General features: G+C 39.3%; 1 pseudogene across 1 annotated transcript; it reads left to right on the forward strand.

Annotated features, from left to right (window-relative positions):
• The first annotated feature begins 1210 nt into the window (after positions 1-1210).
• On the forward strand, positions 1211-12380 carry LOC146362035 (cytochrome P450 2J2-like; annotated as a pseudogene). Its single transcript, XR_014799418.1, has 8 exons — positions 1211-1920; positions 5475-5637; positions 5790-5939; positions 6936-7096; positions 7690-7909; positions 8101-8428; positions 11867-12008; positions 12115-12380. The product of XR_014799418.1 is annotated as a cytochrome P450 2J2-like (transcript).
• The last annotated feature ends 251 nt before the right edge of the window (positions 12381-12631 follow it).

Here is a 12631-nt window from a genome sequence, read left to right on the forward strand (position 1 = left end):
TGTTTGACGTTAGAGATGGAAAATGACAAGTAAGAGAAAATGAGAAAATCTAGGGTGGCAAGAGTAGAGAGAGCATTGCGATCCTTTTAGAAATGCTTCTAAAACTAATAATTTGAAATGTAAAAATATATGAGCAACAGGTGTGCCATGATGGTTGCAATACCAAAAAAGTATAGAATACATGGTATGAAGTACTTTATTTGGATCATGACTTCCTTGTTATTGTGAGAGTGTTTGGGCTGCAACCTCTTTGTTAAGATCCTCTTGCAAAAGCTGTCCAGAAAGGAGCTTGGTCTGGAGGATCCTGCACTACTGTCAGCTTTGCAGGAAATGGATGAACTGGTCACAGGAGCTGGAGCACTCCACTGCCAGATGCTTAAATCCTTCTGACATTGATGACATCACAAGAGCACAATTACTTAATTTATAGATGTAAATGAAGTAGACTATGGCTCGATGACCTCACATTCTGGGCTCCTTGCTTATAAATGTGGGCCAATGTTGTAAAAACCTCAGCATAAATAAGCATCACTGTCAATTCAGTCCAATCTTGCTCTATCTGGCTTAGGCGACTTATTAGGTTCAGCTCAGTTTGATCCAAAGGAATCTAGCTATGTGCCGTGCCATGCCATGCTTATAATTCCTCTTTGTTAGATCAATGCAATTTGTTATACATTTGCTTGAACCAAACACAAACTACAGCTGGTCCAAAATGCGGCACCACACTCATATTTAAGCTTCTCTTCACTGGCTTTACCTATTGATTATAGAACTAGTTTTAAGAGTTTTTTGTAGACCTTTAAAGCTCTCTATGAGCTTCAGCCACAGTATATTTATCACATCTCCTGTCATCGTACACCACTGGTCATAAACTAAGGCCATGAGCCAAGGCTCTGCTGGTTGTCCCACAGTTCAGGTGAGAATCAAGACTAACCAAACCTTTTCCATCAGGGCAACCATTCCTGGGAAAAAGCTCCCTGAGAAGTTTAGATATGTTTTCTTTCCTTTCATCACCTTCTCGTAGTGATCAATTTTAATTTGATCATTCTTGCTTTTAATTTACAATTTTTGAATCTTCTTTATTCCTCACTCATCGTCTCCTTGTGCTGCCAGCATTTATATCACTGTAAATAAATACATTTTAAAAAAAAATCCTTTCCATTGGTTGGAGAGCAGCTAAAAAATAGAATGATAACCAAGGAGTATAAAACCCGCAGTGTGGTGATCAAGAACATTTCATTTATTTACAATAAAAACAAGCCTGGGCCTTAAAAAACAACAACCAGGGCTAAAAATCACCAAGCTGCTATTTAAACATTACATGGGCGCAACAGTCTTAACACAAATATTGTAGGAACATCCCAGCATTCACTGGGATGTCCCTCTCTTGTCTCACTGGGAAAGGTCTTTTACTGGGTCCACATCCAACACTAGTTCAAACAATTCCATGGCCAATCCAAGGTCTCTTAAAGGAATTTAAAAAGGAAACTCATTCATAATCTTTGTGTAGCCTTTTTGCAAGCAATAACGTCCCACATGTGAAAACACTAAAAATAACCCCACCATTACCAGCTTTTATTTTGAAGTCCAGCTGCGCGAACACGAGTCTTACCTTTGTGTTTAAGGAAGTCCACCCATTTGTCTGATCGCACTTTGTTTCTTGGTAGCATCACAGTTAAAACACTACAGTAATCCAGCATTCCACATTAAGAACTTTAAATGGAGACATTATACAGTGTTCTTGGCTTTGAGTGGATAGATGGGAGGAGCATTTTAATATTTCTCTGTGTTTTCCTGCTGTTGTCTGATATTTGGCAGAACAGAGTGCCGAAGAACTTCCCACCTGGACCGTGGGCTCTCCCGTTTCTCGGTGACATTCATCGCATCAGGCCTGACAGAATACACCTGCAGTTCAGAGAGGTACTCGTGTTTACTATTAAGGGAATAGTGTTTTAATTTTAATATATTTATTTTCTTTCTTTGTTCCTTAAAAGTACATTAAGATGTTAGTGGAGTAAAAATCAGATAAGGGTAGCTTTATTTTAATTACAAAAATGTTATATTTATGGTTATATTAATGGATAATAGGTATTGATTTGTAAAATCAATTCAATTTTATTTATATAGCGCCAAATCACAACAACAGTCGCCTTAAGGCGCTTTATATTGTACAGTAGATCGTAGAATAATAGATACAGAGAAAAAACCAACAATCATATGACCCCCTATGAGCAGCACTTTGGCGACAGAGGGAAGGAAAAACTCCCTTTTAACAGCAAGAAACCTCCGGCAGAACCAGGCTCAGGGCTCCAGGCTCTGCTGAAAGGTTGGGGTGAGAGAAGAAAAACAGGATAAAGACATGCTGTGGAAGAGAGACAGAGGTTAATAACAGATATGATTCGATGCAGAGAGGTCTATTAACACACAGTGAGTGAGAAAGGTGACTGGAAAGGAAAAACTCAATGCATCATGGGAATCCCCGGCAGCCTACGTCTATTGCAGCATAACTAAGGGAGGATTCAGGGTCACCTGGTCCAGCCCTAACTATATGCTTTATCAAAAAGGAAAGTTTTAAGCCTAATCTTAAAAGTAGAGATAGTGTCTGTCTCCCGAATCCAGACTGGAAGCTGGTTCCACAGAAGAGGGGCCTGAAAACTGAAGGCTCTCCCTCCCATTCTACTTTAAATACTCTAGGAACAACAAGTAGGCCTGCAGTGTGAGAGCGAAGTGCTCTAATAGGGTGATATGGTACTACAAGGTCATTAAGATAAGATGGGGCCTGATTATTTAAGACCTTGTATGTGAGGAGCAGGATTTTGAATTCAATTCTGGATTTAACAGGAAGCCAATGAAGGGAAGACAGAACAGGATAAATATGCTCTCTCCTTCTAGTCCCTGTCAGGACTCTTGCTGCAGCATTTTGGATTAACTGAAGGCTTTTCAGGGAGTTTTTAGGACATCCTAATAATAATGAATTACAGTCATCCAGCCTGGAAGTAATAAATGCATGAACTAGTTTTTCAGCGTCACTCTGAGACAGGATATTTCTAATTTTAGAGATGTTGCGCAAATGGAAGAAAGCAGTCTTACATATTTGTTTAATATGTGCGTTGAAGGACATGTCTTGGTCAAAAATGACTCCAAGGTTCCTCACAGCATTACTGGCAGCCAAGGTAATGCCATCCAGAGTAAGAATCTGGTTAGATACCATATTTCTAAGATTTTCAGGGCCGAGTACAATAACCTCAGTTTTATCTGAATTAAGAAGCAAAAAGTTAGCGGCCATCCAGCTCTTTATGTCTTTAAGACATTCCTGCAGTTTAACTAAATGGTGTGTGTTATCTGGCTTCATGGACAGATGGAGCTGGGTGTCATCTGCATAGCAGTGAAAATGTATGCTATGTCTTCTAATGATACTGCCTAGGGGAAGCATGTATAATGTAAACAGAATCGGTCCTAGCACTGAACCCTGTGGAACACCATAATTGACCTTAGTGTGTGAAGAGGACTCTCCATTTACATGCAGAAATTGGAGTCTATTAGATAGATATGATACAAACCACTGCAGCGCAGTACCTGTAATACCTACAGCATGTTCTATTAGCTCTAATAGGATATTATGGTCAACAGTATCGAATGCTGCACTGAGGTCTAGCTGTTGGATGAGAGCTGCTCCATCCAAAGTGGGATGGATGCCGTCTCTCCTAACAAGAACTGAAAGAACTGAATATAAATAACTTGAGCTGTCACGGTCTGGCTGGCAGACCGTGGGGGGATGTTGGAGAAAGGACCCAAACGCTGGACTTAGTGGAATGAGCAGTGGGTTTATTTACAGTGAGGTAAATGTACACCACACAATAAATCTCCAAAGTGCTCCCTCAACTCCCGTGACGTGTCTTCTCCTAAGTGCTGGTATTTCGTGCTCTCTGCCCCTGTGCCTTCGCACACCCCGTGTGTCTTGCAGTCCTGTATTCCGCTGTCCTCCTGAGGAAAAACAACAGACACAGCCGTTATGGCACCAACTCCAGCAGGCATACACTGAACAGCACTTTAAACACTGACATGGAGTCTAACTCAACAATCCTGCGCCGGAGGAAGCTCCATCGCACTGTTAAGTAGCTCCCCCGACGAGCCTGATCAGAAGCAGGTGTGTGAGAACCTAGGCGTGACCGGCAGTCGGCAGGGCCACGCCCATCAGGCCTGCAAGTGGCTGTCCTTCATCCTTCAGCCACACCCGCAGACACCCACACGTACACACACCAGCATGGAACACAAGAGCACAGTGCAGCAAACATACATCCAATACAATAATAATGATAATAATAATAATAATAATAATAATGATAATAATAATAATAACAACAGCAATAGTAATACTAAAGGTCCACACTGCTCACGGACCCCAAGTCCCCGGAACCGGGTCCGTGACATGAGCTTATTATACAATATGATACTACAGTATATTTCTAGCTAATTTTCTCTTTCTCTCGATAAAACTTTCTTTAAAGATATGACGCATCTTGGGGTCACCCTGAAAGAAAGGCAGATATGAAATGTATAAATTACATTCGAGGTCAAAATATGACAAGATATTTGGCTGCAAATGCATTTGCATAACAACAAAAACAATAAATAACAACAAATTTTACAATTGAGCTTTCAGGTTTACAAACAAAATGCTGGCATGCATGGATATAAATGCTACCAAAACATAACCTCCTCCAAAGAGTTAATAATAAAGTATCCAAGAATTAAAGGAGAATCCTTTTTCAATACCCATTACTTTTCCACAGTGGAAGAAAATGTGTAATATGGATACTAAAAGGACCTTCACCTTTTAAAGTACTAAGGACAAGTTCAGGGAAGTTGCCATTTAAAACTCTGGCAATCATTAACTCAGTGAACTTTATCTACAGTTGCCTTTATTCACACAAGAGAGAAGGTTTGTTGCTTGAGTTTGGTTTATGCCCATATGGAAAAGATATATACAAATCTTATAAAGTTTGTATCTGTCTTGTGTGAAACTTGTATGAAAAGCATATAAGAGTGAAAACAGATATAAGATCCCTTGAAAAATTATATAATGAAACTTGTATGTTTTGGATACTTACTAAAACAATATATGAAAGTAATGAGAAAGTGGCCACTTTCATGAGTAAATCATGTAAGCCTTATATGATTTACTCATGAAAGTGGCCACTTTCATGAGTAATCACATATAAGTTTTTACTATTTCTTTTCCATATGGGTGGAGACCACATCAAGAGGGTTCAGCCAGAGCTGCATTTTCGGTTACTTATATTCTCTTTTTAAATATTTTCTCATGTGTTTGCAGTTTGGGTTCTTCTTAAGAGATATAATATTAATGAGGCAACATTGCTGCAATCTTATAGTATCTGCAGTAAAGATGTAGAAGCAGTATTAATTCTCTGAGTACTGTTGAACCACAACATCTGCCTGCTGTCTTTGTTCAGTTTGCAAAGAAATATGGAGACATTTTCACCATCAGAATCTTTGGTGGAAGAACCGTGGTCATTAATAGCTACAAGTTTGTGAAAGAAGCCCTGGTCCAGCAAGGAGACGACTTCATAGATTGACCCACCGTACCACTGTTTGAAGAATTATTTGGCAATGAAGGTTCTGTTTTTCTCTTTTTTCACTGAAAAAAAATATATTTAGTTAGTGTTGAATACAGTGAACAGCATAATTGAGACACCAAATCGGGGCTGTAAGCATGTAGCTAGTGTTTGTTACATTCAGTCTAATATTGTGTATTTTTGTGTTCAAAGGTCTTGCGATAGCAAATGGTTATCCATGGAAGCAGCAGAGGAGATTTGCTCTTCATACCCTAAGAAACTTTGGTCTTGGCAAGAAGACCCTGGAGTTATACATCCAGCAGGAGTGCCAGTATCTCTCAGAGGCTTTCACAGAACACCAAGGCATGAAAAAAACATCTATGCTTTTTTCCAAAGAGTCCAAAGATCACCAACTTTCTCTGCGATAGAACTGAAGTTATGAGGCTTATTGCCACCATTCAGTAGAGTTTACCTACTGTTATGACATGGGTACTTGTCCCCCATGTGTCAGGGGGCTTTGTCTGTGACCCAGCATTTTGAGGTCTTAGTTCTTTTGTGAATTCAATGTGTTTTGGAAAGTTTTAGTTTTCTCTTATTTAGTAGTTCTATGCTTTGGCTGTATGTTTTGTCATATTTATTCCCATGTTGTCCTGGCAAGGTGTCTCATCTCCCCTTCCTGTTTACACGCCTCCTCATGTTCTGTTCCATGTCTCCCCTCTCTGTTATGTTTGTCCATGTATGTTTCTTCAGCCCAACATGTTTCGTTCCCTCTTGCTGTATCCCCAGTGTTCAAATCCCCCTCTCTCTCTCTCGTCTTTCCTCCCTCGCTCTCTCTCTGTCACTCATCTCAAGCTTGTGTGTCCCAGGTTATGTTTTCCCATGTTTCCTGGGGGTTTTTTTTGAAAGTCTTGTGTTTCCTTATTCAGTGTGTTTAGTTTTGCTTCCCCTGTGCCGTCATGTTAATTTGTGTCAGCTGTGTTCCCCATGTGTTTCCACTTTCCTCATTACCCTTCTGTGTATTTAAGTCTTCTGTCTCCCTTTGTTTAGTTTCAGGTTGCCTGTTATTCTCACCTCATGGTCCATGGATGTCATGTTTCTCTAGTCTTGGGTTTCTCATGTTCATTTGTAGGTTTATAGTTAGAGCTTTTCCTTGTCCTGCGCTAGTTTTTTTCCCCAGTTTAAGTTATTGTGTAGTTTTTCACCTTTGTTTGCTTGTGCTTTTGTTTTTGTTGTAGTTATCAGCCAAACTAAATGGCTCGCTTTTTGTTAAATTTTAGTCCTGTCCCTTGTGTATCTGCTTTTGGGTCCGCTCCTCAGACACATTAACCATGACACTATATTTTCTGTATTCATTTACAGGAAAGCCATTTAATGTCCAGCTACTGATAAATAATGCTGTGTCGAATATCATCTGCTGTTTGGTGTTTGGGAGTCGATTTGAGTACACTGATCGGCAGTACCAGTCCATTCTTCATAACTTCAAAGAAGTTGTGCGCTTACAGGGAAGCATTTCAATACAGGTGAACCTCTTCCTACCGTGCTACATCATGCAATAATCATATTACATCACGATTTATGGAAAATGCACAAGCCAAATTTAAGCGTCTTAAATAACTAAAATGTCCAAATTAAATAACTGTAATTAAATATCGTGACTATATAATGACATCTTTATTAAGTCGTTGTCAGTTTTGGTGGAGTGTGCATCCTAGAGTTATGTTTCTGGTCCCCTAATAGGGTTTCTAATGACAAATCAGTTGTGAGGAGCCAAAACAAAGACTGATTTAAAACACACTAAAGGGCAGAGATGAGGTAACTAAGACCTGGGAAATATAAAGCCCACAGAGATACACAAAATCTCAGACATTTGGAAAATCAGCCTTCCTGGCCTCAACCTGTCTCATTAAAACAAAAACAAACAAAAAAAAGTTTGCTGAATTTGCCCTCAAATATTGGGAATTATATTTCTACCACCACTTCTGCTGCTGTGGAATCCTCCGCTAGATTTTTATTCATAATTTTCCAAATGCACAGCTTCATATGTGGAGCACACAGCCATATGAATATTTATCCAGTCATTAAATATGGATTAATCTATCTTCCTATTGTGTAGATGTACAACATAATTCCCTGGCTGATGAAGTGGCTACCTGGACCTCATAAGACAATTTTCACTCTGACACAAGAGATAAAGGACTTCGTAGATATCAGGATCAGAGAACACAGAGAAATCCTTGACCTTTAGTTTCTGTTACTCTAAAATGTGCAATTGTATTCTTTTTTTAAATATAAAACAGCAGTATATATCAGGAAACAAGAAGTCCAGCATATGTGTGACAATATAAAATCTGCATTTTGTAAAGATGGCAGATTAACATTTATATTTTCACTTTTTAATAGATATATGCTCGATTGTCTCCTCTTGCTTGTTGTGTTGACAAAGGTTAACTAATTCACAAATGCTAAAACTGAAAATATATTTCCTGTTCATGTTTCTATTTATATTTCATAGTTTATTAAGTAGTCCAGTAATCCAGTATTGGTATTAATGACTTGGAATGTCTTTTTTACACTCACTTTAAGTTTTTCATCTAGTCTTAGGTTACTGTAATAACCTTGATGCACACTCTGATTGTGTCCTGTTTTCACTGTGCAGAGAGAGTTCAAGCTGAGATTGATGCTGTGGTCGGTTCGTCCAGACAGCCCTCTGTGAGTGACCGAAAAAACATGCCCTATACTGATGCTGTCATTCATGAGATTCAGAGAATGGCCAACATCATTCCTCTCAATGTGCTTCGTATGACAATGAAGCCTTCAATGAAACTACAGTGGATAAATACACAATCCCAAAGGTACACAAACCATAATACTTTCTGGCAGCTAGCTGTAGACTAAAGTATTCCTTTTCTACCAATTCAACCACTTGAGGCTGGCTTCAAAGGTCTTCAAAAGCAATATAGCCTATGACTGAGGGCATAATTCCTCTTTAATAAAATTTAATTTTAATTACTTTTACTTGAAATTAAAATGTAATTGTATTTACTGACAAATACTTAAAAATAGGCACACTAGAACAAAGAGGTAGCAAGTCAGATTTTTACAGGAAACACTGAAAAAATGGGGAAAGAAATTTAAATGGCAAATTTCAATAAAAAAATCATGTTTTGGTAGGCAAAATTGATCCTACCAACTGATGTAGCTTGTCAAATATGAAGAGGAAGATTGTTCCAAAGCAACGGGGCCACAATAGAGAACGCCCGGTCTCCTCTGAGTTTCAGCCGTGACTTAGGGCCTGAAGGGAATGAAGGGAACATAAGGCTTCAACAAATCGGACAAATAAATGAGTGCCAAACCATTGAAAGATTCAAAAACAATTTACATAATTTCCACTAGGGATCAATGAAGTATTCTGATTCTGATGATTCCGAAAAACCAATAAATGAACTTTAAATAGGATCCTAAATTCGATTGGAAGCCAATGTAGAGAGGCCAAAACCGGAGTGATGTGGTCGAATTTCCCTCTACCAGTTAAAAGTCGAGCCGCAGCATTATGCACTAATTGTAAGCGTGACAAAGTGCCCAGCCCAGCCCCTATTAAAATGGAATTACAGTAATCCAGGCGTGAAGTAATAAAAGCATGAATTACAATTTCTAAGTTACGTTTGGAGAGAAAAGGGCTTGACCTTCGATAGACGTCTGAGGTGGTAGAATGCTGATTTTATCACCCCATTCACGTGGTCATCAAAGGTAAGTGCAGAATCGATCTTTACTCCAAGATTTGTGATTGAACTCTTCAAATAAGAGGTCAAAACAGTGAAATCAACATCTGGAGGGTTGGAAAATCGATTTGGGCCAAATAAATCGCTTCCGTTTTAAATAGCTCTTTTAGATCTTTTGACAATGTTACATGACCTTTTTCCATCAGCTCACCTCACTTGCCTTTTAGCACCTAATAGTCCAGGCTCCATCCAACTCCTTTTAAACTGCCTTGAAGATTTCAAGGCTTGGATGGCTCTCAACCTTTTGAGCTTCAATGAAAGCAAAACAGAGGTAATTATATTCAGGCCTAATAATACCTCATGCACCCCACTTAATTATGGTTGGCTTGGGTCATACATCAAATAGAATGTCACAAATCTGGGAGTAATTATGGACTCTGATTTTAAATGTAATAAACAAATCAGCTCTGTCTTGAAAAAAGCTTTTTCCAGTTAAGGCAAATAGCAAAGCTTAAGTCAGTTTTGTCAAGGTGTGACTTGGAGAAAATAATGCATGCCTTTATCTCAACTCGGCTTGACTATTGCAATGCACTTTACGCTGGAGTCAGCCAATCATCCCTCTCACATCTTCAGGTTATTCAAAATGCTGCTGCCCGTCTCTTAACTGGTACACACAGGCATGAACATATCTTCCCTATCCTGTCCCCTCTTCATTGGCTTCCCGTTTATCACAGAATGAATTTCAAAGTCCTAATCTTGACTTAGAAATGCCTAAACGGTCTTGCTCCTCCATACCTTTCTGATGTACTTCAACAACCAGATGATTTTGGTTGTCCCAAAAACTAGGCTGAAACTTAGAGGAGAACAAGCTTTTTCAATTGTGGCTCCCAAACTTTGGAATATGTTGCCTTTAAATGTTACACAGGCATCTTCACTTCCTGTTTAAGTCTCTTTTCAAAACACATTTATTCAATAGCGTCTAGACTGGTGTGAGTTGATATGCTTTTTATGCTTTTATGTTTTATGTGTTTAAATGTGAATGTTTTTATCCTTCGTTTTATCTATTGTTTTGTTCTTGTACAGCACTTTAGGCGAACTTTCTGTTTTGTACCCCAAAAGTTGATTCTGTTCATCTGGACGTAGCGTTTTCAGTGGGAGAAACGTTTCGTCACTCATCCAAGTGAGTTATTCAGTCTCTGCTGACTGCAGGTTTCCCCAATCTTATAAACAGTACATTTACATTTGGATTTTGTTGAGAAGATGAGAGATGTCATTATGGAGGCGGATGAAACCATGGTCTCGTACGATGTTACATCTCTCTTCACTTGCATCCCAGTCACAGAAGCGTTGGAGGTAGTTTGTAAGAGATTACAGGATGACCCAAACCTCAGCAACAGAACCACTCTCAGCATTGACCAAGTGTGTTTGCTTTTGGAACTGTGTCTTCATTCGGCCTACTTCACATACAAGGGTCAGTTCTACAGGCAGAAACATGGGTGTGCACGGGTTCCCCAGTTTCACCTATCATGGCCAATTTATACATGGAAGAAGTGGAAAAGAGGGCTTTGCTATCCTACCCTGGAACACCACCAAGTCATTAGTTCAGATATGTGGATGACACCTGGGTGAAAATCAAATCTCCGGACGTACCACAATTCACGGATCACATTAACACAGTGGACCGACACATCAAATTCACCAGGGAGGATATGAAAAATGGCAGGTTAGCCTTCTAAGACTGTGAGATTTCCATCAGTAATGGGGGACATCTAAAAGCTGATTTGTACTGTAAACCTGCACATATGAATTGGTATTTAAGGTTTGATTCTCATCATCCACTGGAGCATAAACTGGGTGTCATCAGGACGCTACAACACAGAGACATAACACAATCCCCACAGACACAGCGGCCAGGGAGGCAGAAGAACATCACATCAAGAAGTCCCTGAGTAAACGTGGTTATCCCAGCTGGACTTTTGTCAAAGATGGGAAGGCACCAAAAGAAAGCTCCAGCCGATCCAGGAGAGAAGGACAACTACTGCCTAAGTGAAAACGCTGGTTTGAACGCGGAGTCAAGGAGGCCATTTACGTGAAAAGGGAAAGACCACCTCTTAATCGAGGAGGGGGCCTAAGGGTACATCTTTCGCCATCGTACAATGCTGTGATTGCAGCCATTCCCCAACTGGCCTCCCAGCATATTGTTCCTTCAGTGGGCTGGTTTCAGTCATTATGCAAATGTACTGTTTATAAGACTGGGGAAACCTGCAGTCAGCTGAGACTGAAGAAGTCATTTGGATGAGTGACGAAATGTTTCTCCCACTGAAAATGCTACGTCCAGATGAAAATAATCAAATTTTGGATATTTACTTACCTGGATGAGCATGCATCAAGACGTTTCTGTTTTTTTTAAAATGCTATATAAATTGGATTTGGATTCCGTCATATGGCAAATTAAACCAATTTTCAGTAACAATTTAGATTTGTTTGTTTGTTTACTTGTTGGTTTTCCAATTTCAGTATCTCAGGTCTTAAGATTATTTTGTGGGGTTTTTGGGTTTTTTTTTTGTTCAGGGTACCATGATACTGGCTACCCTGGACTCAGTCCTACACGATGAGTCAATGTGGGAAACTCCACACTCTTTCAATCCTCAACACTTTCTGGACAAGGATGGTAAATTTCGTAAGAGAGATGCTTTCCTTCCATTTTCTACAGGTTTGTTGTACTCTTTTAGCCAAATGGCATGCATCCTTAGTTTGTTGCAGAAGTGTAGTAAAAAAAATTGTTTGAATAAAACTCATGACTTACTGTTTATTCTCAGGCAAGCGTGTGTGTCTTGGAGAAAAGCTGGCCAGGATGGAGTTATTCCTGTTGTTTACTTCCCTCCTCCAAAGGTTTTCTCTTTCGCCACCTGCTGGAGAGCAGCCCAGTCTGGAGTTCCAGTTGGGAGGCATACGCTGTCCCAAACCTTACCGTCTCTGTGCTGTACCACGTTAAACCATCAACTATGGCAAACTGAAAATAAATCACTCCTTTATTACATTTATCATCTAATGCAGTTTAGTTTTTGTTCTTGTAGTTCAGTAGACCTTTTTGATAAACTTTTACAATATAAATCTATTCTACTCTAACAGAAGTTACTAAAAATGTTAAACCACCAAAAAAATGAGATTAGTTTATCCTTTTTTTTTTCTTCTGACATTAAGGCAAGTGAAAGGATTGAGTCTCTGTTCTGGTTAACGATTTCAGAGATACCTGCCTGGTTCATTGCTTTTACAAGTAAAGTGGATTCTGTCCCTTTTAAGGACAATCAAAGTAATCTGTTAGAAAACTTTCCA

Source organism: Perissodus microlepis, chromosome 23, assembly GCF_051167445.1.
Source record: "Perissodus microlepis isolate ML-2025 ecotype Zambia chromosome 23, ASM5116744v1, whole genome shotgun sequence".
NCBI lineage: Eukaryota > Metazoa > Chordata > Actinopteri > Cichliformes > Cichlidae > Perissodus > Perissodus microlepis.